Source organism: Rhinopithecus roxellana, chromosome 17 (genome assembly GCF_007565055.1).
Source record: "Rhinopithecus roxellana isolate Shanxi Qingling chromosome 17, ASM756505v1, whole genome shotgun sequence".
NCBI lineage: Eukaryota > Metazoa > Chordata > Mammalia > Primates > Cercopithecidae > Rhinopithecus > Rhinopithecus roxellana.
In genome coordinates, this window is record NC_044565.1 from 75473380 (window position 1) to 75498374 (window position 24995).

A 24995-nucleotide genomic window follows, 5' to 3' on the forward strand; every position below is an offset into this window, starting at 1 on the left:
CGGGGTTTCACCATGTTGGCCAGGATGGTCTTGATCTCTTGACCTCGTGATCTGCCCACCTCAGTCTCCCAAAATGCTGGGATTATAGGCATGAGCCACCGTGCCAGGCCGGTCCTTGGACCACTCTTTAAGTAGGCCCTCCTATGGAGAAATTCCTCGTGCTTCTTCTCAAAGTGTTACCCACGTAAAGAGCAGCTAAAGCAAACACTGGGTGGCTAAAGCAAACACTTACTGTTGACAGACAGTAAGTGTAGAATGACAGAGTAAGGGAGGGAGGTGACAGATAAACAGATGACTGTTAGATAACAAATCAATACATAGACATCGAATAGAATTATATGAAGGACCTTAAGTAATAACAGCTTTAAAAATTCTCTTTAAAATTAATGTTTTTAAAGCATGGCATGCATAGTACAATATCTGAAAGAGCAAAAAATATGTATGTCACAAATTAAAGTGTCCCTTCATTCCAGAGTGACACTCCCACTTTGAAGAATCAACCATATTTAAGTATCTATAGGATATGACAACTTACAGTAAAACTGAGACTACAGGAACTTAAAGAAAACGTTGACTATGGTGCACAGACCAAAGCTGAATTATTTGAGGCCAAATTTTCTTTAGTTTGTTTGTTGGTACTCATTTGAAAGAAACACACATGCACTCATACACCTAAGGCTGCTTTCTGAAATCAAATACATTTCCTGCCTTCTTCTTTCCTCAGTACTCTTACGACCAGCCTATTTATAGCCCAGGAAAGGAAAAAGCTCCACTGGAGGCAGGAAAACTAAGTTCAGAAAGAATAGGAGGAAGTCTGCCTGCCATTTAGCCAAACAACCTTTAATTCATTGAGCTCAAAGCTTAGCAGCTTCAATGTTGTTGTTAGGCGTAAACAGCTTGCAAATTTCAATTTTTTTCCCTCCCCACTTTTGAACTGGATTTGGGCAATGGAGGTGATGACAGCATTTTAGAAGAGAGAACAGGAATTCTAGGTGTTTAGGCACGTTGAAGAGAAACTTGCTAGAGGTGATGAAGTGGAAAGAAAAAGACGATTCACTATAGGGATGAACATTCTTGCAGTTCTGCAAATTAAGGTAAGTGTCATTTAAAAATCTGTCTGTTGTTGTGTCTTAATGCACTTCATGAACTATGGATATTAGCCACAGACAATGGATATGATCTGAGGTCCGATCTTCATGTAACTTTTCAACATGCTTTGCTTATATCTCTGAAGAAATGTAGCCTCAGTTATGACATCTTCAGTTTTTTACAATAAATATTTTAAAACGTTTCTTGACAATGTCTCTATGAACTGTCTTCAGTTTCATTATTATCAGGGGTTTAGATAGTATAAATAATTTCATTGATGATCACCTTTAAAAATATATTTTTGACATTTGTCTGCTTGTCTGCCCTTTTCAAATTGCTGATTAATAATCCACCTACAATTTCTTTGATCAATAATAGTTTAGAATACCTTTAATAAATAGGCCTTCAAACAGAAATGGACAATTGTATAAAAGTTACATATAAAATTTAAATTTTGCCTAAAATTAAGCGAAGATAAGAAAATTTTAATACAGGTTTTTTCTCTTGAACATTGATTTTTCAGACAATGGAGAATCTTCTAGAACCACAAAAAACAGCACTGAATAGTTTCCAGTGATAGAAAGTGTTCATAGTAGTTATGTAGATTTAAATTATTATTTCCAAACATTCGTTCATTCTGTTTTGAATGCCTTGAAAAATGTCACTGGGTTTGGAAATGGTAAGGTCGAAAGGAAATGGATTAAATCCAAGAACAGTTGATGCTGCCACAAAAACTTGGAAAGCTTCTAGGGACATTCCAAATTCTTTTAACATTCTTTGCCATTAAGCATATTTGTTTAAATGATGCACCATATTTGCATCCGCTGCTGATAATAACCACATTTGTGTCTTGGAGTAACTTGATTAATGTTACCACAATGACTTAACAAAGGAATACGGTTCTGGTGGATTATTGAAAAGGAAGAACAGAAGGAAATGTGTGGCTGTTATTTCACCCTATCCCTGCTTGAGATTGGGATGTTTAGAATTTGTCCCAAGAAGATAGCAAAGCTGGAAGCCAGAAAAGCAGAGCCAGCCAGAACCGGCACAGGAGGCCAGGACTCGGCTCTGGCTCAGTGTGGATCCCACTGGCCATCTTCTTTCCTGGGAGAATTTAAGGGTTATTTACTGATTAGAAAATTATAATTCCATGGAAACTGTTAGAAAGTATAATATGTTTGAATAGAAAGAGCATGATTTCTTAGTTGAACTTAAGTGGTAAAAATAAAACAGGGAAATGAAATTAATCTGAATAAATGTGATAGATCTGAAGAAACAAATAAACCCTCAGCATTTATTTTCAGGACATTCCAGTGCTGCAGAGTCAGTTCTGAGTCCACTTTAGCTCTTCCACAGAGTGGAATCTAAGGTGACTTAATTAATTGCCACTCCACATGGCTCTAATGACAGCAATGTTGCTTACAGCAATTCTCATTTCTGATCATGTTGAACTTACTTCCCTTAGAGTTTCAAAACAATGTTCACATTTGACACATTCACATGTTTACATTATGAGAATGAAATTGTTTTAATTGTATGTAAGGTTTAAGAAAGATAAAATTGGCCGGGCGCGGTGGCTCAAGCCTGTAATCCCAGCACTTTGGGAGGCCGAGACGGGCGGATCACGAGGTCAGGAGATCGAGACCATCCTGGCTAATACGGTGAAACCCCGTCTCTACTAAAAAATACAAAAAACTAGCCGGGCGACGAGGCGGGCGCCTGTAGTCCCAGCTACTCGGGAGGCTGAGACAGGAGAATGGCGTGAACCCGGGAGGCGGAGCTTGCAGTGAGCTGAGAGCCGGCCACTGCACTCCAGCCTGGGCGGCAGAGCAAGACTCCGTCTCAAAAAAAAAAAAAAAAAAAAAAAAAAAAAAGAAAGATAAAATTATGAGTTAGATGTATTATTCCAAGAATATATTTTTTCATTTGTAAAAGGCTCATTGCTGGTCATTGGTTTCCAGATGACCATAGATTTATAAATGTATTCATGGGCCGGGCATGGTGGCTCATGCCTGTAATCCCAGCACTTTGGGAGACCAGGGCGGGTGGATCACCTGAGGTCGGGAGTTTGAGATCAGCCTGGCTAACATGGTGAAACCCTGTCTCTACTAAATATACAAAATTAGCTGGGCGTGGTGGCACATGCCTATAATCCCTGCTACTTGGGAGGCTGAGGCAGAAGAATCACTTGAACCTGGGAGGTGGAGGCTGCAGTGAGCTGGGGTAGCTCCACTGCACTCTAGCCCGGGCAATGGAGTGACACCTCATCTCCAAATAAACGACAACAAAAAAAAGTATTCATGAAATGCCAGGTATTTAAAATACAGTTCTTGGAATTGCTTAGTAGTTCTACAGATTGTTGTGATGTATCTAGAAGCTGCTGAGAACATTTTAAGTTAGAGTGAGCTAATTTTGAAAAAAATTATCAAGTTTTTAAGCTTTTTTATTAATTACATAGAACTTTATTGCCTTATTTCCAGAAAAACTCCTACATTCACTATGTGTTTACAGTTTACATAGTAGAGCCAACCCTGGCCTTCACATTTAAATACAAGTAAAATCGGGTTACTGAAGGAAGAGACCATGTGAAGCAGCAAGAAATTTAGATGTCACCAAATACAATGTGGAACTTGCGCGATGTGTTGAAGAGGGATGTGGGAGAAGCATGCCAAGGTCTCCTTCTCCTTCGGATGGGAAACTACACCCACCTGCCATCTGGCCTGATGCTGGATGGGGTAGAGGGGTATTGTATGTTGATTCTTGTGTATACAGGCACCTTAAATTCAGACAGTTGGCTTTTGGAGACCTTTGTCCTACTGTCTTATCCTGTATTATAGGTCTACAAGCAGCACCACACCTATTTATTAAGTTTTCTAACTTATAATATCATCTCTATCCTTGATAAACTCCAAGTTAAGTTGGAAAAAGAGAAGTATACAGGACACAAGGCATCTTATATGTGGAGCCAAATTAATGATGTAGATAATGAGTGCCACCTAAGGAAGACCTGATCCAGACAGGCTTCATGGAGGCCTGAGGCTGAGCTGAATCTTGGTGAGCAGGAGGAGATCTGATGGATAGAGGGAGATGAGGGCATCTAAGATAAGAATGGAGCTGTGAGCATGAGCAGAGGCAGGAATGGCCTTCCTGCGCCCAAGGAATAGGGCTGCCAGATGAAATACAGGATGCCCAGTTCAATGTGAATTTCAGATAAACAACAAACACTTTTTTAGTCTAAGTGTGCCCTACTGCACGACTGTGTATGAGACCTAGTGCATCGGACCTACTTATACGAAAGTATTATTTGTTGTTTATTGGAAATTCACACTTAGCTGGGGGCCCTGTATTCTGATTTCCCAAATCTGGCAACTCTTCAAGGGAACTGAGAATCAGCCAGCTTGACAGCAGCAGAGGGAATGAGCCTATGGAGCAGGAAAGAAGTGCCTGGAGGAGGCTGGGTTCAGAAGGTGGTGGGACTTTAATGGTGAACTAAGGAGTCAGGAATTTAAAGACACCTGGGGCCAATGAGAAGTTCTGAAAAGGGAAGTGGCATGCATAAAATCTGCCGGTTGGAGGCAGAACTTGCTGGGGAAGAGATCAGGGCACTGAGGTCTGGGTTCTGATGAAAACAGAGAGAGAGAAGCCCAATGGAGACAAATCTGAGAACAAATTTATGTGTTTTGTAAACTAATTGGGTATGGTTATAGGAGGAGAGAATGTGTTCAAGAGGATGTTATGTTTTATGGCTCCATTCAAAAAAATGGTCAAAGAGACAGCAGCAGGTCAGGGAGTTAGTGAGAGGGATGAGGATTTTGGTTTCAAACATAGGAAATTTGAGGAAATGATGGAATAGTCAGAAATAGTAAGCGAACAGCTGAGAATGGAAAACAGCTTAGGAAGGAGGTAAGAACTGGAAACAAAAATGGCCAACATTTATTGAACACTTACTCTATGTCAAGCCTTTTATCTCCATTATCTCCTTTTGCCTTTGCAGTCATCTATCGGCAGGTTCTATTGCCAGCCACATTTTGTAGTTGAGAAAAGTGAGGTCAGAGAGATTAAGTAACGTGTCCATGATCATTAATGAGAGGCAGATGGAAAATGGAACCACCGTGTGTAGGAGCCAAAGCCCTCACAACTGGGACTCATATACAGAATGTTGAGCCTCTGGCTCTAGATTCACTTTCTCCATCTGCAAAGAGCTAAGGGTACCAATTGCTCACGCTAGAACCCAGTTTTTAGCCAGATTCCAGGTCTTCTATTGTTCCAAACTTTGGTGGCCCTCATAGAATTCTCCATCTTTTGGTTATTCTCTCTGAGAAAATGGAAATCGTTTATACTCAGAGGTTCTCCTTATTTATTAATCTCCTGAATTGTTGTTCCCCTTAGTGGCTCATTTTAAATTTTCCCTTGGTTATCTGGTGAAATAAAGATTATGATGAAGAAGAGTCTATAATCTCATATAGTTACCTCTTTGTGTGACATGTGTGGCTAAAACATACTTATTTTACAAAAATCCCTAATACAATTTTATTAAATTTCATCTTGAGGTTGGACAATAGATCTCCAAACCCTCCAAACCTGTGGTTTTTTTTTTTTATTTTTTTCTTTCCTTCAAGACAGGGTCCCCTTCTGTCACCCAGGCTGGAGTGCAGTGGCACAACCTCGGCTTGCTGCAGCCTCCACCTCCAGGGCTCGAGTGATCCTTGTGTCTCAGCCTCGCAAATAACTGGGACTGTAGGAACACACCATTGCACCCACTAATTTTTGTATTTTTTAGTAGAAACAGGGTTTCACCATGTTGCCAAGTTGGTCTTGAACTCCTGACCTCAAGTGATTCGCCTGCCTCGGCCTCCCGAAGTGCTGAGATTACAGGCATGAGCCATGGCACCCAACCTCCAAACTTGTTCTTTAGTGCCTGCTATTTTGTATCCTTTGACCTATGTGTCCCTATTTCCCTCCCCCCCGCCACCCTTAGTGACCACTGTTTCATCACGTATCTCTGTGTTTTAGGGTTTAAAAAATATTCCACATATAAATGAGGTCGTGCAATTTTTAGAAAAAGGTTATGCTGGAGAGAAAACAAGACCAAGGGTGTCAACCTCCTCTCCTTGTCCCTGGCTGCTCTCTAGTGGCAACACCAGATAACAACGTTCAGCCCAGAGACCACAGAGCCAGGCACTAGAAGCAAGTTCCTCAGGAATCCCTAAACAGCATCATCAAGAGTTCGCAAAATCATCTTTGGGCTCTTACATGGGCTGGAGGCTAGTTGTGCTAGAAATTCTGGAAGAAGACTTCGTGAAATTATATATACACCCTTAGAGCTTGTTGGCCTGAAAGGCATTTTGAATAGACTAGTTTTAGATAGGTTTTAGATTTATCTTAAACTTTCTAATCATTAAAAGTATTTCACCTGTTTACCATTTTAGGCAGGCACATATATTATGTTTGGCTACTAAACTTTCAATGCACATACGTGCCTTTTTATTAAGATTTCCTAGACCTTTGATTCTAAATATTTACTTTAAAATACATAATATGTTAGTAAAAAGCAAAAAGTCTATCTTTTAGGGATCTATTCTTTTTTTTTTTTTTTTTTTTTTTTTTGAGACGGAGTCTCACTCTGTCACCCAGGCTGGAGTGCAGTGGCCGGATCTCAGCTCACTGCAAGCTCTGCCTCCCGGGTTTATGCCATTCTCCTGCCTCAGCCTCCCGAGTAGCTGGGACTACAGGCGCCTGCCACCTCGCCCGGCTAGTTTTTTGTATTTTTTAGTAGAGATGGGGTTTCACCATGTTAGCCAAGATGGTCTCGATCTCCTGACCTCGTGATCCACCCGTCTCGGCCTCCCAAAGTGCTGGGATTACAGGCTTGGGCCACCGCGCCCGGCCGGGATCTATTCTTAAAAACATCATAAATTCAGACAATAATGAATGTAAAAGACTCTATCTATTCATAACAGATACATTTTGTAACTAACCTAAATACAAAGGGAATTATTAAATGACATTCCACAATATGAAATTTTATACAGCCATTAAATTACATTATAATATTTAATGACATTGGAAACTGTTCATAGTAAATGTCAAGTGAACATTTACACTTACATTCAGTGAATATAAGAAGTCTACAAAATTATATGTATAGTGTGATCCCATTTGCTTAAAAAATATATATGTACATATGAAAAAAGAAGTAAGAGCTAAAAAGTCATACACCAACTGTTAACAATAGAAATTTCTTAGCCTGGCCAATATGGTGAAACCCCGTCTCTACTAAAACTACAAAAATTAGCCGGGCGTGGTGGCATATGCCTGTAGTCCCAGCTACTCAGGAGGCTGAGGCAGGAGAATCGCTTGAACCCAGGAGGCGGAGGTTACAGTGAGCCAAGATCGCGCCACTGCACTCCAGCCTGGGTGACAGAGTGAGACTGTATCTCAGAAAAAAAAAAAAAAGAAATTTCTGGTTGGTGGGGTAATGGTGATTTTTGATTTTCTACTTTGTCTGCAGGATAAATAAGCATGTACTACTTTTATAATCAGGAACAAAACCCAGTATGTTTTCCAAATGTACAGAGCTAAGTCTGTTCTGATTTCTTGCTGTCATGCCTGACAATATGTCTGTACTAATGCAGTGCCATTGATGGCCTCTCATCCAACTAAAGGGCTATATCCTGTTTGTGACAGCGTAATCCATTGTATTGGAAAAGATTATGATGCACTGGCCTGTTCTATGACTTCACTGCATTCATCAGCAACAGGAAACAAAGACATGCACTTTTTTCATAATTGTTTTAGTAATAATTGACAATTGGAGGAAATGAATGGCAGAAAACAATTACGAGCAGACGAGATGGTCAGCAAATCAAACTGGGAAATGCAGGGGAGCCCGTCTCAGCTTTATTCATGCAGCAATTTCAGAACCTTACAAAGATACTATTGTTTTGTTCTCAGTCTACTCCTGAAATCATTATTTTTTTTTCTTTTTTATCAGCAGTTACACAATTCTTTGCTGGCAGCAATGACTTCCAATGTGTTTTTAATTCAGTAATCCGGTAATCCCACAACAGGGATTTGGTGCTGAACTTTTCAAGTTTATTAATATTCAGGGTCAGTGTGAACGCCTCCCTGTGCACATAGCCAGTGAAATGCACAGCGATATTGCTGTGACTTCTCTTGCCTCTGAATAACTGCCTGTTGCCCAGACGTAGAATCTTAAAAGCGTTACTTTCCATTGCATTTATAAATAGCAAATTCATGTTTCTATTTTTTAAATTGTCCCTGGTCTTCATTTTAATAGCAATGGGCAGGAGAATAAAACAACAAAAACTCAAAACAAGTGAATTAATGATTCAATATCTAGTTCCCATGCCATGAAATGGGCACAAGTAATAATCCCTTAGATGATAATGAGGGATGTGTTATCACCTAGGAAACAGTTAAGTAAGGTGGTGACATTTATTTCTTTCTCTTAGTGGCCTGTGTTCATAGCTGTCTTGTTGGTTATTACTGAAATTCTTTGGATGGGGAAACTAAACGTGCCTGGGCTGTTACATCACTCCAAGCCATACTCTCCTCTGGTGAGCCTGATGTGAAGAAGCAGCACTCTGACTTCCAGTTTTAAAGACTACTTACTGGTATTATATTGATTATGGAACACCCTACAGCACTGTCCGGTAGAAATACACACCTGTAATCCTAACAATTTGGGTGGCAGAGGCTGGAAGATCACCTGGACCCAGGTAACCAGCCTGGGCAACATAGTGAGATCCTGTCTCTAAAAAAAAAAAAAAAATATCTGGGCATGGTGGTACATGTTAGTAGTCCTAGATATTCAGGAGGCTGAGTTGACAAGATTGTTTGAGCACAGTTGTTCAAGTCCACAGTGAGCTATGATCACACCACCACACTCCAGCCAGGGCAACAAAGTGAGACCCTGTCTCAAAAAAATTTAAAAAATAAAGTAAAATAAAAAATAAAATAGAAATAGAATGTGAGCCACTAATGTGACCTATATAGTTCATTTTACATTTTCTAGTGACCGCATTTTAAAAAATAAAAAGAAACAGATAAAATGAATTTTAATATCATAGTTTAAGGAGTGGGGCATAGTGCCTCACACCTGTAATCCCAGTGCTTTGGGAGGCAAAGGTGGGAGGATTGCTTGAGGTCAGGATTTCAAGAACAGCCTAGGCAGCATGGCAAGACCCTGTCTCTACAAAAAAAATGTAAACATTAGCTGGGCATGGGGGCGCATGCCTGTAGTCCTAGTTACTCAGGGGGCTGAGGTGAGAGGATTGCTTGAGCCCAGAAGTTCGAGGATGCAGTGAACTATGATTGCACGACTGCACTCCAGCATGGGCAACAGAGCAAGACCCTTTCTAAAATAATAATAATAATATAGTTGATTTAACCAAATATATCCAAGATAACATTGCAACATGCACCCAATATAAAAAACCACTAATAAAACATTTTCTATTTCCTTTTTGTAATAAGTCTTTGAAAGCCAGTGTGTACTTTATGCTTACTGCATGTCAGCTCAGACTAGCCTCATTTCAAGTGCTGGATAGCTTCAGGTGCCTAGTGGCTACTGTATAAGACAGTGCAAGTCAAAACAGAAGAGCTATGTTGCTGCCCACAGCTACATAAATAATGTGAAATTTAGACTATGAGATATTGCTACCTTTTCTGTACTCACAGTCATCTCCATTCTGAAACATTGAGCTGAACATTCTGTATCAAGTAAAATTGAATAGTTGAATAGCAAGCCAAGGACTGGCAGTTTTGGAGACCTGGCTTATTAGAATGATTCAGCTCTTCGCTTGAGCTGGGTAACTGTGGATTCTTTAATTGAGAAATAGGGTGATAGAAGTTTTTTAAAAAAATTATCCAAATTTGAAATCTGAATGACGTGGTTGTAAAAGACTTTATCATAATGTTTTCAAGTGAATTTAGGTATAGGAATAGATTCAATTACACCGCCTAAAATTGAGTTCCAGAAACCATTATAGACATTATGCTCCTAATAGTGCCTACAACTTAGTACAAAGAAATAAATCTTTAGCAAAGAAAACACACGCAAGTGCACATGCACACACGCACATACTTCCAACATTGTGACCACTTGCTGATGTCTTTTCTGCATTTTGCATTGTCTTATTTGAAGGATAGGAAGTATGCTATAATAATCTTCTATAACTACTGTGCCTTGGGGACTCTCATGCCAGTCAGCTGGGGTGATAAAGATAGCTTCTGTGTGCTAAATATGGAGATACAAAAATAGAATTGGTGGAAGTGGATAAAATCAGAAGACACTGTAGGTTCTTATGGCCCCACCAGTGGCAGAGACCTGGAAACACAGGTCTCTGAAATCCTGGCAATGAGTTGCAGCCAACTGGAATGATCATATTTTTGGTTCATATCTTATTCCATGAGGATTTGGTTATGAAACTAGAGTTTAACCAGTCAGAAAATTCTGAAATCAAAATAAAAGTTAAAGACATATATAAATAGTGACCACTTATTGCATGATTTACAAATTGGTAATGGTCCAAAAGTTTGTTTTTAATCATTTTCTTGGCCCTCTGAATTCACTTTACATTTTCCCCATAGAAACAAAGTTATAAATAGTGACTGCATACTGCACCTAAAATGCCACGTATCTACAATGAAATTATTACAATGTATTTATAATGTATTATATTATTTATTTTAAATATGTATGCATTTTATTCAGTGAAATCTATTAATGTATTATTTCTACATTAATACATTATATCATATATTAATATGCTAATAATTATATCACATTAATATATTAATAATATGTTAATTAACCAAACAGAAAAAGTATATACTGGATCAACAAAACCACCTTATATTCAAAGCAACCAACACTAGTAAAGAATCCAGGAAGTGCCAGGTGCTGCACTAGAGTCAGGGACAAGCATAAGAGATAAATCACATTTATCTTGTTTCTTAATGTTGGAGGAAAAGCAAATTTACAAAAGAAAAATGAGGAAATAGATGGAATTCTTTTTTTTTTAAAGGGACTGCCTTATCTAAGTGACTCTTAAGGTAGAGTCACTTAGGCTTTTATGTCTAATTTTACAGTTAAACTTTGTACTTGCCTTTTCCTGAAGGACAAAGTACGTCTAGCGCTGCTGTTAATGTGTAGCCATACTTTTTTTTGGTTCCCAAATAGGGTAATTTTTTGTTTGTTTGTTTGTTTGTTTGTTTGTTTTGTTTTTGAGACACAGTCTCGCTCTGTCACCCAGGCTGGAGTGCAGTGGCGTGATCTCGGCTCATTGCAAGCTCCGCCTCCCGAGTTCACGTTTCTCCTGCCTCAGCCTCCCGAGTAGCTGGGACTACAGGCGCCTGCCACCACACCCAGCTAATTTTTTGTATTTTTAGTAGAGACGCGGTTTCACTGTGTTGTCCAGGATGGTCTTGATCTCCTGACCTTGTGATCTGCCAGCCTCAGCCTCCTAAAGTGCTGGGATTACAAGCGCGAGCCACCGTGCCTGGCCCAAGTAGGGTAATTTTTTGTGAAAATTTTTTCGTTCCCAAATAGGATGAGATTTTTCTGAAGTAATACTTGGCTGAGAAGTAGAAGAGAGGAAGGTGAAGAGAATGGTTAGAATTAAATATTCAGACACATGAGAATTGTAGCATGATTGTCCCATTGGGGAAGACTAGAGGACTGAGCCTCAAGAAATGATCCTCAACAGCCTCTAGGATGGGGAAAAGGAAGGGAGGGAATGTGTGCAGTTAGCCTTCACATACAAATTTCCGAGTCAGTTAAAGAAAAATCTCTTGGTGAGTGCCATTAACTGTTGGATCCTGCAGAGACTACCATTTTAAAAAAATATCAAGAGAAAATGAGGAAGGCGTGGGCCAGGCGTGGTGGCTCATGCCTGTAATCCCAGCACTGTGGGAGGCCAAGGCGGGCAGATCACAAGGTCAGGAGATTGAGACCATCCTGGCTAACAAGGTGAAACCCGGTCTCTACTAAAAATACAGAAAATTAGCCAGGCATTGGTGGCGGGTGCCTGTAGTCCCAGCTACTCGGGAGGCTGAGGCAGGAGAATGGTGTGAACCCGGGAGGCAGAGCTTGCAGTGAGCTGCGCTCCAGCCTGGGCCACAGAGCGAGAGACTACATCTCAAAAAAAAAAAAAATGAGGAAGAAGTGACTAAGTCAGGCATGAATGGGCCTTCAGGGAAGGTCAAGAAATCTGGGTTGAGTGGTCCCACAGGTTGATTTCACAAAACAGCAAGAGAATCAGGGACCTACAAGTGAGTTGAGATTATGTATGTAGCCCAAGGAACAGGAGGCTGGGCCAGGGGGACAGACTGTTCTGGAACACTATCTTATTTCTTCTGCTGGAAACTAGGGCTGCTTCTCTGGTAATGGAGGCCCTCTGACAAAGACAAAGCATTGGGTGGTTGTGCCACATGCTACTCAAAGAGGTGCCCCACCTTGGAGTGTGCACAATTTCTTTTGTTTTTGAGAGAGAGTTTCGCTCAGTCACCCAGGCTGGAGTGCAGTGGCTCAATCTTGGCTCACTGCAACCTCCGCCTCCTGAACTCAAGTCATTCTCCTGCCTCGGCCTCCTGAGCACCTGTGATTACAGGCATGCGCCACCATTCCTGACTAATTTTTTGTATTAGTAGAGATGAGGTTTCACCATATTGGCCTTGAACTCCTGGTATCAAGTCATCCAACTGCCTTGGCCTCCCAAAGTGCTGGGATTATAGGTGTGAGCCACCACACCTGGCCCACATCTGTGTTTTCTATCTGAAACTGTCTCCCCACCTTCTGGTCAATGAATGCATCCTTCCTCAATGTCTTCTCTCAATTTCTTTTGTTTCTAGGATATTTTCTTTTAAAACATCCATATCTCTTCTTTGCCATGGAAACTACACCCAATCTACCCGAACCTGGGGCACCCCTCTGATGACCCATTTGGATTCTCTGATTTCACTGCCAGTATTCTCAGTGAGTATTCTATCACATACCACCTTTATTTTATCACTTCTCTTTCAGATTTTAAACACATAAAATCTGATGGCCTGTTTTCAACCCCACTGAATCTGTGATGTCAGAAACTTTGTAAATGATGAAGTGAACAACCTTTTTCTTCTTCCTCCTTTGATGATGAAGCTGTCACCAGTCTTGAGTGCATTTGCTCTCTTCAAAAATGCTACAACATTTATATACTGTAATGCTATATAAATACTTTCTTATATATTTAATCCCATGTCTGGTGGTGTTTCTTTAATTTATTCAACTACTATTTGCCTCTGTGGTTAATTTTCCAAGAGTTTCTTCTCTCAACAACCTAATTATAAATTCCTTCATGTCTGGGCCTTATTTTGTGCTTTAAAAAAAAAATCCCTCCATGGTACACTAATGTTCATAGCAGCATTATTTATAATAGCTGAAAGGCAGACACAACCAGGCACAACCCACATGTCTTATCAATGGATGAAGAGATAAACAAAATGTGGCATAGACATGCAATGGGAAATTATTCAGCCACTAAAAGGGATGAAGTTCTCATATGTGCTAAAATATGAACGTACCTTGAAAACCTCAGGCTCAGTGAAATAATCCAGACACAAAAGAGCAAATATTATATGATTCCACTTATGCAAAATATCTACAATATGCAGATTCATAGAAACAGAAAGTAGGTTAGAGGTCACTGGGGGTTGGGGGAGAAGGGAGAATAGAGAGTTACTTCTTTTTTTCTTTTTTTTTTGGGATAGAGTCTCACTCTGTCGCCCAGGCTGGAGTGCAGTGGCGCGATCTCGGCTCACTGCAAGTTTCGCCTCCTGGGTTCACGCCATTCTCCTGCCTCAGCCTCCTGAGTGTTGGGACTATAGGCACCCGCCACCATGACCAGCTAATTTTTGTGTTTTCAGTAGAGGCAGGATTTCACCTTGTTAACCAGGATGGTCTCAATCTCCTGACCTCGTGATCCACCCGCCTCGACCTCCCAAAGTGCTGGGATTACAGGCGTGAGCCACCGCACCCAGCCAAGAGTTATTTCTTAACAGTTGTAAAGTTTCTGTTTGGTGTGATAAAAGTTTTGTAAATGGTGGTGATGATTGCACAACACTGTGAATGTAATTAATACTACTGAATAGTACACATAAAAATGGTCAAAATAGCAAATTTATGTTATATATTTTTTATTACAATTTTAAAATTAACTATATAATGTAGCAAAACCCAGTGAATTGTATGGTATGTGAATTATGTTTCAATAAACCGTATTTTAAAGAAATCCCTCTGGGAACCAGATATAATCTTACATATAATAAACGTTTAAGTAATATTTTGTATCATTTGTTGTAATGAGATTCATTAGGACACAAATTTATATGTGGTAGAGATTAGACATGTTTTTCAAATTATGCATACCAGATATGTGATTACTCTCTGTTTGGGGCTTTAGGTAGGTTTAGACAAAAGCCAAGTGCTGTGCAAGTGTGAATTGAGACCTTAAACCATGTCTTAATCATTTCTACCTCTCCTAGATTACCAGACATAAGATCAGGTGCATGACACACACCAATTTCCTAATCTTAAATTTGGTGAATGAATGAATGAAAGTATTAACAAAGCATACAGAGTTACCTTGCATATATATGCATATATGTTTTTTCTCAACCAACCTTTCATCATTACAATTGAGACATTATTTTTTCAGACATCTACTTTTAAGACATAATACATTATACTATGTAGAGAGTATAGAGTATTGTGCAGACATCTAGAAAAAAACATGTTTGATGATATATGACAGAACATTTGATGACATTGGAATATTTAAGAATATTTAGGCCAGGTGCGGTGGCTCACACCTGTAATCCCAGCACTTTGGGAGGCCGAGGGGTCAGATCATGGGGTCAGGAGATCGAGACCATTCTGGCCAACATGGTGAAACCCCATCTCTATTAAAAACACAAAAATTAGCCGGGTGTAGTAGTGCATGCCTGTAGTCCCAGCTGCTGGGGAGGCTGAGATAGGAGAATGGCTTGAACCCAGGAGGCAAAGGTTGCAGTGAGCTGAGGTTACACCACTGCACTCCAGCCTGGTATGATATATAGTAAATAGAAAATGCAAACTTTCGTATATTTGCCCATTATGCATTTTAGTAAAGATAAGAAAGTTATTTTATTACTTATTTCTGTGTAGCAAATCATTCCAAAACTAAGTGCCTTTATTATTTTTTTTATTTTATTTTATTTTTTTATTTTTATTTTTTTTTGAGGCGGAGTCTCGCTCTGTCGCCCGGACTGGAGTGCAATGGCCAGATCTCAGCTCACTGCAAGCTCCGCCTCCCGGGTTTACGCCATTCTCCTGCCTCAGCCTCCGAAGTAGCTGGGACTACAGGCGCCCGCCACCTCGCCCGGCTAGTTTTTGTATTTTTAGTAGAGACGGGGTTTCACCGTGTTAGCCAGGATGGTCTCGATCTCCTGACCTCGTGATCCGCCCGTCTCGGCCTCCCAAAGTGCTGGGATTACAGGCTTGAGCCACCGCGCCCGGCCTACTAAGTGCCTTTAAACAACCGTAATCATTTATTACCTCGCATGATTTCTATGGACCAGGAATTCAGGAGAAGGTCAGATTAAGGAGTGTCATTTGTGAGGTTGCAGTCAGATGTCACTTGGGACTAGAGTCTTCGGAAGACTCAATAAGGACTAGAGATTTACTTTTCTTTTCATTCTTTATTTCCAGCCCCCAAACTTTATTAAGATATTGACATACTAAAATTGTATATATTTATGATGTAAAACATGATGTTTTAATATATGTACACATTTCAAAAGGATCAAATCAGCTATTTAACATACTTATCACCTCACATACCAATCATTATTTTTGTGGTGAGAACATTTAAGATATACCCTGTTAGCAATTTTCAAGTATACAATACAATATTATTATCTATAGTCACCATGCTGTACAATAGAACTCATACATCTTGTCAAACTGAAATTTTGTACCTTTTGATCAAAATCTCCTCATTCTTAGCCCTTCCCAGTCCCTTGCAACCCTCATTCTACTCGCTGTCTCTGAGTTCAACTTTTTAAGATTCCACATAAAAATGAGATCCTGCAGAACTTGTCTTTCTGTGTCTGGCTGATTTCACTTAGCATAATATTCTCCAAGTTTATCCATGTTGTTGCAAATTACAGAATTTTCTTATTCTTCAAGGCTAAATAGCATTCCATTGTATATACCACATTTTCTTTATCCATTCATCTGTCAATGGATGCTTAGGTTGATTCCACATCTTGTCTATTGTAAATAATGCCACAATGAACATGGGGTGTAGGTATCTCTTTGACATGCTGGTTTCATTTTCTTTGGATAAATACTCAGAAGTGGGATTGCTGAAGTATATTATAGTTCTATTTAAAATTTTTTTTTTCTTTGTAAGATGGAGTCTTGCTCTGTTGCCCAGGCTGGAGTGTAGTGGTGCAATCTCAGCTCACTGCAACCTCCGCCTCCTGGGTTCAAGCGATTCTCCTGTCTCAGCCTCCTGAGTAGCTGGGATTACAGGTGCAAACTAGCCCCACTCCCAGCTAATTTTTGTATTTTTAGTAGAGATGGCATTTTGCCATGTTGGCCAGGCTGGTCTCCAACTTCTGACCTCAGGTAATCTACCCACCTTGGCCTCCCAAAGTGCTGGGATTACAGGTGTGAGCCACCTTGCCTGCCCTATTTTTAACTTTTTGAGGAACCTCCATATTGTTCTCCTTAATGACTATACTAATTAGATTCCCACCAACAGTGTATAAGGATTTCCTTTTTGATTGGTATGTGAGGTGATAAGTATGTTAAATAGCTGATTTCTTTTTTTGCTGCATCTTCACCAACACTTGTTCTCTTGTGTCTTTTTTTGATAATACCCATTCTAACAGGTGTGAGGTGATACTTCCTTGTAGTTTGAGTTTGCATTTCCCTGGTGATTAGTGCTGTTGAGCATTTTTTTTTTTTGAGACGGAGTCTCGCTGTGTCACCCAGGTTGGGGTGCAGTGGTGTGATCTCAGCTCACTGCAAGTTCCGCCTCCTGGGTTCACACCGTTCTCTCACCTCAGCCTCCCAAGTAGCTGAGACTACAGGTGCTCGCCACCATGCCTGGCTAATTTTGTTTTTGTAATTTTAGTAGAGATGGGGTTTCACTGTGTTAGTCAGGAGGTGTCCATCTCCTGACCAGGATGGTCTCGATCTTCTGACCTCGTGATCTGCCCATGATCAGCCTCCCAAAGTGCTAGGATTACAAGTGTGAGCCACTGCGCCCGGCTGAGCATTTTTTCATATACCTATTGGCCATTTGTATTTCTTCTTTTGAGAAATATCTATTCAAGTCCTTTACCCATTTTAAAAACTTGAATTATTTGTTTTATTGCTATTGAGTTGCTTTGAGTTCCTTATATATTTTGGATATTGGTCCCTTATCAGATATAATACATAGTTTGCAAATATTTTCTCCCATTCCATAGGCTGTCTCTACATTCTGTTGATTATTTGCGTTGCTGTGCAGAAGCATTTCTGTTTGATGCAATCTTGGAGTCATATCCAAGAAGTCATTGCCCAGACCAATGTCAAGATTTTTCCCTATGTTTTCTTGTAGTAGTTTATTATAGTTTTAGGTGTTAAGTTTAAGTTTTTAATCTATTTTGAGTTTACATTTTAATCTATTTTGAGTTCCTTTTTGTATGTGACATAAGGGTTCAATTTCATTTACTGCTGCTTTCAAAGTTTTTCTTTGTCTTTTGAGAATTTGATTGTAATGTGTCTTGGTGAAGATCTCTCTATATTTAATCTGCTTGGGGCTATTTGGGCTTCATGGATGTGGATGCTCATTTGCCTCTCCAGTTTTGGGAAGTTTCTTATCATTATTTCTTTACATAAGCATTCTTCTGTTTTTCTTTCTTTGCTACTTTTGTGAATCCCCTAATGTGTGTATTGGATTGCTTGATGTTGTCTCATATATCGTATTGGCTTTTTTCATTCTTACTTATTCTTTGTTGTTGTTGTTGTTTCTCTGGCTGAATATTACAAACGATCTGTCTTTGAGCTCACTAATTCTTTTTTCTGTTTGATTGAGGCTACTGTTGAAGCTCTCTATGGAATTTTCAGTTCCATCACTATGTTGCTTAGATCGAGAATTTCTGCCTTGTTCTTTTTTATGGTTTCTATACCCTCATTGAATCCCCTATTTTGCTTTCATATTGTTTTCATGATTTGATTTAGTTATCTGTATTCTCTTATAGCTCACTGAGCTCTGTTAAGATGATTATTTTGAATTCTTTGACAGGCAGTTCATAGATCTCCATTTCTTTAGGGTTAGTTACTTAATTTTGTTGTTTGGTGGTATTGTTTCCCTTATTATTCACTATCTTTGTGGCTATATGTTGATGTCTATGCATATGAAGAAGTAAGCACCTGTTCTACTTTTTACATATTGGCTTTGGAAAGCCCTCACCAGTCAGTATCCAGAGATTCTGGGCGGGTTGTTAGGTGGAATCTGAGGGCAGGCTTGCTCCTGTATTCTCAGGCAAGTTGCCTTGGTGCCTGAGTCAGCAGGCAGGAAGGCCTGGAGCTTGGATTTCCTGGGGTGGGCCTGGATTCTGGGTTCATGGGAGTGAATCTGGATCCTGTGTTTGCAGGGGCTGGCTTGAAGTCTGGGTTCATGGAGGCCAACCTGTCCCTAAGATGGGCCTTGAGCCTGATCACAGAAGCCCACTTTGTGCTAGGATGAGTCTGGAGCCTGAGTCCACACAAGGGCTAGCGTGGTTACTGGGACTTGCCTGAAGCCTGTGTCCACAGGGGTTGGCCTAGTGGTTGAGCTGCTGTGGCAGACATGGCTCTGGAGTGGGTGTAGAGCCTAGGGCTGTTGAATTGGTGTGGTGCTTGAATGGAGCTGAAACCTGGTGCTGTAGAGGCCTGCTTGCAGCTTGGGGTCATAGGGGCTGGCCCAGCATTAGGGTGGCCCTGGATGCTCTTATCCACAGGTGCTAGCCTAGAGCCTGGGATCATGAGGGCTGCTCTGGCACTGGATTTTACTGAACTGGGCCTGATGCTGGGGTCCATAGCAAAGTAGGGTGTTCAGTTCACTCTTCTTCCCCCACAGGGGGGGTATCTTTCTCTGTGCTGTGCACCCCTTGGGAGAGGGGTGATATGAGTAATATGAGACTCTTTCTTATCCTCTTCAATGTGCTTTTTCTTATTTTTGTACTACACCCTAACTATGTAATCTCTCACTGGGATTCTTTAGTTCTTGAGAGGGTACATTCGTGCATGGATAGTTGTTCAAATTGGTGTTTCTGCAAGGGGATATGTGCTGGAAAATACTATTCCACCATCTTGCTGAGGTCTGCTTTTGAGGTAGCTTACTTACATGGCTGGCAGCTTGGTGCTGGTTGTTAGCTAAGGACTTTGGTTCCTTTCTTTGTGGACTTCTCCATGGAGCTTATTGAATGCTCTCATAAGGTGGCATCTGACTGGCTTCTTTCAGAGTGAGAGATTCAAGAAACCAAGATGAAAGATGCAAGGCTTTTTATGACCTTGCCTTAGAAGTCATACGTCATCACTATTCATGTATCCTATTGGTCACACAGGGTCAGTCCTGATTCATCATGAGCAAGGACTACATGAGGATATGTAAGGATCTTGGGAGGCCATCTGCAGATTACTACACGTATATGCCAAAATAATTTTATAAAAGATGTAATTAAAATTGATCTTATTTTTCTTCTTTGTACTTTTCTATACTATTAAGTTTTTTTATGATAAACATATATGATTTTTGAAATTACACACATACAAATCAATAAGGTGGAGTATTTTTTGGCTTAAACAAGAGAAATTTACTTATGTTTCACTATCCTGGAGGCTGAAGTTCAAGATCAAGGTGTCAGCCGGTTTGGTTTCTCTTAAAGTTGTCTCTGTGGATTGAGATGGCTATGTTTTTAACTGTCTTCTTCTTCTTTTAAGTAAAAGTTATTATTTTAAAAACCATACATAGTCCAGAGATGAGTGAGTCAATTCTTGTTACTTTGATATAACACTGATGTCAAGTTCAGGATCAACGTGCCAGCAGGTTTGGTTTCTCTTGAAGTTGTCTCTGTGGATTGAGATGGCTGTGTTTTTCACTATCTTCTTCTACTTTTTTTTTTTTTTTTTTTGAGACGGAGTCTCGCTCTGTCGCCCGGGCTGGAGTGCAGTGGCCGGATCTCAGCTCACTGCAAGCTCCGCCTCCCGGGTTTACGCCATTCTCCTGCCTCACCCTCCCGAGTAGCTGGGACTACAGGCGCCCGCCACGTCGCCCGGCTAGTTTTTTGTATTTTTTTTTTTAGTAGAGACGGGGTTTCACAGTGTTAGCCAGGATGGTCTCGATCTCCTGACCTTGTGATCCGCCCGTCTCGGCCTCCCAAAGTGCTGGGATTACAGGCTTGAGCCACCGCGCCCGGCCTTCTTCTACTTTTTAAGTAAAGTTATTTTTTAAAAAGCTATACATAGTGCTGAGGGGAGTGAGTCAATTCCTGTTACTTTGATATAACATCGATGCATCTATGTTTTTCTCTGTTTGATGTAACCCTGTAACTAAGGAAAGGAGAATTTGTATGGGAGGAGGGATTGTTTAAAATACAGAGCATAAGACTGGAAAGATGTGGCCAAGGTAGAGAGTCTGGGGTAGGCATGGCAGTATTTGGGCCCCAAGAGCCAGAGACATCAAAATGGATTAAGAATATTATAAAAAGCAATGAGTGTATTATAAAGACTTTGAGCTTCCAGCTGAAGACGGGCTTAACATACACATTATCTACCTTTGTTTCCTTTTGAAACCCCATTAAGATGAGATCAAAGGGTTTTTGCACAAGTGGGAGATCACCTATCTCTCATCATAGCGGAAGGCTGGAAGTTTATTCTCTTGACAGGGTAAAATATAGGGTTTTTAGGCTGGGGGACCCTGGTCTCTGGACCATGCCCACCTAAAGGCATATTGCACTTGAACTGGAATATTAACTGAAAAGTTCTCCCTCTCAGCTATAGACAAGGCAGAAAATATAACTGCTGATAGATTGTAGGTTTTATACCTTGTATCTTGGCCACAGAAAAAGGATTTTCTGGTTCTGTGTCCTAGAAATTTGGGGAAGGGAGTCATCTGGTTAGGGAATCATCCACCTCAATCACATGCTTACTCCTGGAATACTCAAATGTGGTCAAAAAAAGAGAGGGACTATGACTGGCTCAGTTTGAGTCACTTGCTCATCTGGGCCAAGGTATGTGGGGTAGATGGGGTGGTTGAAGGTGGTGATGGAGGAGAGTGGGAATGTGAGGAAGACAGTGTCATAGATGTCAACTATAGCTTCTCACCCTCTTCTATAGGAGATGATGTCATGTAGGCAAAGGTCTATGAAAGCTTAAAACAGTCTTATGAATGTAAGAAAAAAGTCCACTTTACCATACATTATGGTTTTTCAAAGAAGATTTTTCTATATTATTTCAATTCGTCTTAAGACATTCATGAAACAAACATTGCCATTCTCATCTTGTTGCTTGATCATTGAGGTGAACTCGTAATGGTAATGTTCTGGACTCAGTCACTGTCCCTTGAGTGGATTAAGTCAGGGCTGGATAAGAAGCTATATCTTTTGATTCTTAGTCCTGTCGATTTTTATTTTATCATCCCAGTGATCAGGATGGGATCACAAATTCGTAGATAATTGGGCTGCAAATGATATCTGGAGAGATGCTGCTTACAGGCAATGAACTGCATTAATGTCCATAGTTTCCTAGTATCTCACCCACAATTCCCTCAACATCAGTCCCAACACATGTAAAATCAATAGAGACTGGGAAAGTGCCGCCAAATGCAGACCGCCTGAGGAGTTATGTGTCCTACTTTTGGAATAAGACTGAAGGATTAACTTCTGGGAAGGACTTTCCATCTGTTTTCCTCGATGAGATTGATTAAAACCATCTAACCAAGTTTTGCAGACTGTATGAAAGAACCAATGAATTGTATCATCTGGCCTGGTTTTGTTCAAATTCCTTAGAGGAGCTCTAGCTCCACTATTCAGGAAAGCAATCTTCACCATGACACCTCCTGGGGGGAAGAGCAGCTAGGAGGTCCCAGAGGTTAGCCCCACCCTGCTCCGAGTATCTCATTTTAGGTAGCAAGTGGTACATCATTTTCAATAAACCAGCTGGATATCAGTTAGACCATTTCACATGCATTTAATTTACCCTTTTACTGAAATTATGGCATGGAAACATTATTTTTCTTTGCCAGTTCTCTTTTGTCTCCTTTCCATTTCTCCCACCCTCTCCTCTTCCCACCAAAGTTACTTTCCTTTGTTATTTTTGGTATAAAGAACTTTCCTTCAATCAATTTCAAGGCTTCAGAAAAGCAGTTAAAAGAAGTTGAGTTGGGGAGAGGTATCTGATCCTCTTACTACACACATATAGCCCTACACTTGTGGAATTGAACTGAGTAAAAATGGATCTATCTTTTTGTTTGTTATGTAATGATAGTCTTTACATTTTAATGGCGAGTTTAGACCATTGACACTGTGATGATTGAGATATTAATGTTATTTTTATTTTCAATTAATCATTCTCTCTCTTCTGACTTCTTTTGGATATTTCAAATTTTCTTTATTCCAATTTTTCCCCTCGATTGGTTTGAAAGTTACATAATCTATATCTTTTTCAGTCTTCAGTCTTCTGAATAACATAAAGACCTTAGGAAATTTAAATTCAGATCTCAGTCTTCCATCTTACTCCTGTTGAAAATTTTAGTTCCACTCTGCTTGTTTTAAACAGGTTTGTTAAGGTGTAATTGATATATGATAATCCACACATATTTAAAGTATACAGTTTGAGGTCTTGACATATTTATATATCCATGAGATAATCACCACAATTTTTTAAAAACTTATTTTTCTAAAAATAATTAATCCAGTTCACACATAGGCATAACTGGTTGCATGTTACCAAGGTCTGCTAGTTTTATGTAAGCTTGTTTTACTTAAAGCGTTCTGTAGCTTCCGCACAAAAGTAACTATGATAATCACCATTCATCAAAGTCTACTAGGCATTGTGCAAAGTGCTTTCTTTCTTTTTTGAGATGGAGTCTGGCTTTGTCACCCAGGCTGAAGTGCAGTGGCCTATCTTGGCTCACTGCAGCCTCTGCCTCCCGGGTTCAAGCGATTCTTGTGCCTCAGCCTCCCGACTAGCTGAGATTACAGGTGTGGATAGAGATGGGGTTTCTCTATGTTGGCCAGGCTGGTCTCAAACTCCTGACCTCAAGTGTTCCACCTGCCTCAGCCTCCCAAAGTACTGGGATTACAGGTGTGAGCCGCCATGCTTGACCACTAAGTGCTTTCTTCACACTAATTATTTCCCATTGTTTTCTTTATTGTTTTTAATTTTTAATTATAGAAGCAATCCAAGTTTGTTATAAATGAATATACTCAATTAAAATTAGTCATATTTTTTGAAAAAGACCTGGAACCCTCTTTTTTTCTTCAGAGTGGATATATGTTTATGGTTTGTTGTTACTGCAGATATTTTATGTGCATTTGAAAACACGCTTTATTGTACTAAAAATGAGGCTAAATGCATAGTGTTTTTTTTTTCGGCCCATTTTTTTAACTTACTGCATTAAGACCATCTTTCCATTTCATCCTTTTCATGGCTACATGATGTATACAGCTTTGAATGAATGCATTAAGATTGTTTTGATGAATCGCCTCTTTTTTTAAGGCTCCTTCCTTCCTTTTTTTTTTTGTGATATTACAAATGTCATGTCATTTTTATATGATGAAATCCTGATGTGGAATGCATTATTTCCAACCTTCACTGCCACCCTTTGAGTTGGGCATTATCATTTCCTTTTCACAAATGAGGAATTTTATTCTTAAAGGCTTAAGTGACTTACTTGGCTCTTAAGTGACTGATTGGGGAACGAGAATCCTGGTTTCCTGTTCCTGGTGGGCAGCATTCTTACGCCTCACCACACTACCTCTCCTACAAGTTTAGAAAATGCTTTTAAAAAGTTTTTAAGTATATTTATAGTGAAATTGTCAGGAGGATTACTGGGAATTTTCAGCAAATAGTAGCCTATGGAATTAGAATGTAGGGGACATATTTCAGGCAATTTATATTTTCACCTGACCCTTCAACTGAAGACGCTAATATGAGCGCTGAGGAGCTATTTATAGCAGGTGACTTTTGAGCACCCTGGGGAGTTTGTGAAATAGCTGTCTATCACAGGCAGCTAGGAACTGCTTGCCTACCTTTTTTGTTATTCTGAAAGAAAGGATACAGACCATCTGGGCCAGTAAGTTGGGTCCAAAATCGGACTTACGTTTATTTTACTTAATAAATGTGTTCTTGAATCATATGAGTTGAATTTTGGTTGGTTGAATGCCATTTTTAGTGCACCAGGGGTGCACACATTTCTTGTAATACTTTAATGAGTAGCTTTCTAAAACAAAGAATGCTTTGGCAATGTGAATAATTTTCCCTTAATTTATATTGAATATAATTTATTATTTTTTCTGTGCAGCAGGGAACCTTGTGCTCAGTTGTTTGTGTTTTAGAATGTGTTGGCTGGTGTAGCCATATCAGTTAACAGTAACATGGAATTTATATGCTATTAAAAATATAGACAGATATATTTCAACCTCTCACTACAAAGCCCCAAATCAAACTATGTGATAAAGCCATGTAATTCAGAAGAGGTGGGTATAGATACAATTCCATGCCAGGAGGAGTGTAAGTAGACACTGGGTGCCCCTTGCCCCTCTTTAGATAGTGGACCCTATTCCTGCCTCAGATGGTATGTGGAAGAGCTGGCTCTTCAGTTTCC

General features: G+C 39.9%; 1 protein-coding gene across 1 annotated transcript in view; it reads left to right on the forward strand.

Annotated features, from left to right (window-relative positions):
• The first annotated feature begins 901 nt into the window (after window positions 1–901).
• The window catches only part of RASGRP3 (RAS guanyl releasing protein 3), a 130475-nt gene continuing 106381 nt past the window's right edge, over window positions 902–24995 (forward strand). Inside the window, exons 1-2 of the mRNA XM_030921282.1 lie at window positions 902–1094; window positions 12967–13090. The gene's annotated coding sequence lies outside the window, so the exon portion shown is untranslated. The remainder of the gene's footprint in view (window positions 1095–12966; window positions 13091–24995) is intronic.